The 4,827-nt window shown below is 38.0% G+C and overlaps 1 non-coding gene across 1 annotated transcript; it reads right to left on the reverse strand.

Annotated features, from left to right (window-relative positions):
* Positions 1-711: 711 nt before the first annotated feature.
* On the reverse strand, positions 712-819 carry LOC112761665 (small nucleolar RNA R71). The gene has a single exon (XR_003182050.1). It is a non-coding gene; the product is annotated as a small nucleolar RNA R71 (small nucleolar RNA).
* Between the last annotated feature and the right edge of the window lie 4,008 nt (positions 820-4,827).

The raw sequence follows: 4,827 nt of genomic DNA on the forward strand, positions 1-4,827 counted from the left end.
AATTTTTGGCGCCATTGCCCAGGAGTTGCAATAGTGTGCTAATTTATTGGTTGGAATTTATTTATTTGCATTTTATTTTATTTTATTTCATTACCATGAGTTGTATGTTTCTTTCGTTGAATGACGCGTTCATTGCTTAATCCGAGCTTAGCCGCATTTGATCCTGAAATTGAAAGAACTTTTTTACGTATTAGGCGAGCTCGGTGTCGGTTAGCCTCTGAGGGTGGTGAAGTAGTTATTGCCAATTCACCAATCTTATCTGAAAGCGAATCTGAAGCAGCATTTGAGGAAGAAACAAGCTCCTCTACCACTGATTCGGTTGATTTGCGTGCAGGTAATACGGCAGAGCATAGGAGGATTACTCTCTAGGAAGCTGGAGCTCCAGACTTTACATTGTAACCGTATCAAGCGCGTCACCCAAATCTGGCTGCAGATTTTGAACTGAAGACTGCGCTAATCAACTTGATACCTAAGTTTCATGGCTTACCTACTCAGGAGCCTATAAAGCACCTCAGGGATTTTCAGACATCCTGTTCTACTGTTAGGCGTCATGGTGCAGATGAGACTTCTATTCTGCTGATCGCCTTCCCATTTTCTCTTGAGGGAAAGGTGAGAGAGTGGTACTACGCTCAACCTGAGGTAGTTGTTACCAACTGGGATACGCTCAGGAGAGAATTCTTGTAAAAATACTTCCCAGCTGAAGTTACAAATAGACTGAGGAAGGAGATCTCCTGCATTATCCAAGGTGAATAAGAAACCCTTTATGAGTACTGGGAACATTTCAAGAATCTTCTGGACGCATGCCCCCACCATATGATTGACAAGTTGGTGTTGATCAGCTACTTCACACAAGGCATGAAGCCTCGGGATAAGACTACATTGGATGGTGCGAGTAATGGTTCCCTGAAAAAGTACAAGACTGTAGATGAAGCGTGGCAACTGATCAGCGACTTAGCTGAGTCCACTCGAAATCAAAGGCACAGGAACAACCATCCCAAGACTGTTGCAGAGGTTTCCTCTAACGTTGAGACTACTGCTCTTACACAGTCTCTATATGAGATGACAAACCTACTAAAGCAGATACATCTGAGCCAACAACAATCTCAACCCCCCTCACCACAACATAGTCAACAACTGGTTCCTCAGAGAGTATGCGGAATATATGCTGAGTATAGTCATTACACTGATGAGTGTCCACAGCTCCAACAAGAGGACAACACCTTGGCAGCTACTCACAATTTCTATGACTGTCTGAATCAAGGATACTATCAACAAGGCAGCAACTATAACTAAGGTGGGAACTATAACCTAAGTTGGCAAGACAACTCCTACCAGGGGTGGAGAGATAATTCCAACTAAGGCTGGAGGGACAACCATAACAGAGGAGGCAGGGACAACCAGGAAAATCAGAGGTGGATTAATAACAACAATCAGAATAAATGGTATCAGCAGAACCAGAACCAACCTTACAGATCACCTCATCGAAGGCAGTCCCAAGCGTCTCAGAACAACCAACAGCAGACCCCTCAGATATCACCTTTCTTCTTCTAATGACGAATTGCTTCAGTCTATTGAGCAAGGACAAAAGGCCATGGAGAACACACTTAGCTCCACCTTAAACGGTCTGACCTCTGTTGTACAAGCTCTTGCCTCACAGATTGGATCAATGAACACTTTCACCAATCAACCTTCAAGCTCCAGTGAAATTTCTTCTCAACCCTTACCCAACCTTAAAGGTGGCATCAATGCCATCACTTTGAGGTCTGGAACCACACTACAAGAGAGAAATCAGGAGGAGCCAAGCCAACAAGAACACACCCCAGTTGAGGATATAGTTGAAGTGGAGGATGTTGAAGAGGAAAATGAAGTACAAGACGTGGTTGAAGAAGAAGCAACTCAACCAGGGAGTGGTGCACCAGAAGAAGCTAAAGCTACCAGAGACACCATCCCTTTCCTATTTTTGCACCATACAAGGAAGCCCAGAAAGAAGATAGAGCTCGATCCCAAAATGGTAGAAATCTTCAAAAAGGTTGAGGTAATTGTTCCCCTTTTTTATGTTATTCAGCAAGTACCTAAATATACGAAGTTTCTAAGGGATTTGTGCATGCATGAAAGAGCAGAAGATTGATGGTTTAGAGGTTATAAAAACTCTCGTTGTGAGTATAGTTACTAAACCAAGCAATCAACCTTTCTTACAAACGTGTTGGTTGTCACAAGTAACAAACCCCTTTAAAAATTGTTAACCGAGTATTCAAACCTCGGGTCGTCTTCTCAAGGAACTGCGAGGAAGTATGTTCTTATTATTGGCTATAAAGGTTGTAATCGGGGTTTAGAAGGTGAGAAGTAAGTAATTTAAATGACGAATGAATTAAATGGCAAGTAAAAATAAATAATAACTGTAAAACAACTTTTGGCAAGATAATGGAATTTAGAAGTCCAACTTAGTTACCCTTCTCAACAATAATGAAATTTGTATCTTAATTCTACTTGGTCAACCTTTACCGGAGCAAAGGAAAGTCAAGGGACTAATTAAATTGACCTTTGAATCCTAATTATTTCCTAAGAAAAGGTTGGGATTGTTTAAGTTCAACTTAATTAGCAAGATAACGATTATCAATTATGTTGAGTTTAATAACTGTTGAGTTACTGAATTCTTAACCAAAACCAAAAGGGGAAAAAGTAAATTGCTGAAATAATAAAAGTGTTCTTAGATGGGAAGCAATGGCAACTTAAATCAAGAGAACAATCATAAACTGAAAATACCTCAAATTATCATTAATTCAATTAGAAATCTGTAACACGGAATAATTCTCAGATCAATTTATAATAATAATCAATTCAAATGTTAGAATAAATAGATAGAAGTAATACTAAAAGAACATTAAACCTAGATCCAGAGTTACTCTTAAAACAAGAAGAAATCCTAAATCCTAAAAGAGAGAGAGAGAAGATCTCCCTCTCAACTAAATCTAAATCATTGAAAGGTGAAAATATGCGAGCTCCCTTTGAATGGAAGCATTCCCACACTTTATAACCTCTGGTCTATGCTGTCTGTACTTGGATCTGGGCCAAAAAGGGCTTCAGAATTCGCTGGGGGCGTATTCTGTAATTTCTGGTGCGTGGCCTCTGTCACACGTCCGCGTAGGTCACGCGGTCGCATCATTCGGAGCTTTTCCTTGCCACGCGGTCGCGTCAGTCATGCGATCGCGTCATGTGTATTCTGCTTGAGACGCGCAGTCGCGTCAGGCATGCAGCCGCATCGCTGCTGATTCGTGCTTGGCACGCGATCGCGTCATCCATGCGATCGCGTGGATACCAGTTTCTTTAAAGCTCCATTTTGCTTCCTTCTTCCATTCTAGTATGTTTCCTTTTTCCATCCTTTTAAGTCATTCTGCCTTTAGAAAATCTGAAACTACTCAACACACTAATCACGGCATCAAATGGAAATAAAGGTAATTAAAATAATTAATTTTTAAAGCTTAGAAAACATGTTTTTCATTGTATGACATAATAAGGAAGGGAAAGTAAAACTATGCAATTAATGTGAATAAGTAGGTGAAGAGTTGAATAAATCACTCTAATTAAGCACAAAAGAACTCATGAAATATGGGTTTATCAACCTCCCCACACTTAAACACTAGCATGTCCTAATGCTAAATCCAAGGTAAATAATTAAGGTTAAAGTGATGGAGTGTTATGAAATGCAACCTATGCTAAATGCATCTACCTAATGAGTCATGCAATTCTAATTCATCCACTCATATATAAAGTTTACATGTAGCTAGGTTAATTCACATTCTCAAGGGGTTATGTATATATATATATAGCCAACCCTTAAATAATAAAGTACTTTAGCAAATGAGATGGGAAAGAAAACATTGTACAAACTTGCAAAACAATTAGTAAATTTTGAGCACAGATATATGTTGATGAGTTATTGAACCCTCACTAGATTTTGTGTTTACTCTCTAGTCACTCAATGTTTATTGGGTTTATTCACTCTATTTTTCTTTTTATTCTTAATTTCTACAGCTTTGTTTTTCATCTAACCAATCAACAATTATAGAATATAGTCATACCAAAAAGTCCTGAGGTCTTAATTAAGGTTGTAATGTGGTCAAGGTAAAGGTAAGGATTTATGTATAGGGTCAAGTGAGCTAATAAGTGAATCCTTAATTAGACTAAGATCTCACCTAACATACATATTCAGCAAGATAAAACTTCTTTACCTATTTTCCCATAATTTCCCACTTATTGTTACATGCTCATGTTTCACTTTTTATCAATTTTTTTTATCCCATGTGCATTGTTTTTATTTTGCATTGGGGAATTTCTTTTGTATCCCCTTTTATTTAAATGCTAAAAAAGTTAACTTTTTTTTTAATGCACATGATAATTGAATCATTTAGATTTTCTCATGAGCATGCTTCCCAAATTTTATTTTATTCCTTTTAACTTCTCTACCTTTTGTTTCTATCATCCATGTTCCCAAAAGGTTTCCCACATTTAACTCTATTTATAATTTTCTATCTTAAGCTAACCAAGGATTCACTTGGGATTTTATTTTGTTTTTCTGCTTAAGGCTAGTAATTTGGCTAAATAGAATAAAGGGGTTTTGAAAGGCTCAAGGGGGCTAACAAGGGTAATGTAAAAGGTAGGCTAATTTGGGGTGAGTGAGCTAAAATCAAATGATGGCCTCAATCATTCTCTTGGTATGTATCTATTCTATATTCTATAATTGGACATATAGATTAAAGCAAAGTAAAGAACATCAGAATAAAAAGAAATGTGACACACAGAAATGAAATTATGGTTTGAATGCAACCA

This window comes from Arachis hypogaea, chromosome 16 (assembly GCF_003086295.3).
Source record: "Arachis hypogaea cultivar Tifrunner chromosome 16, arahy.Tifrunner.gnm2.J5K5, whole genome shotgun sequence".
Taxonomy (NCBI): Eukaryota; Viridiplantae; Streptophyta; class Magnoliopsida; order Fabales; family Fabaceae; genus Arachis; species Arachis hypogaea.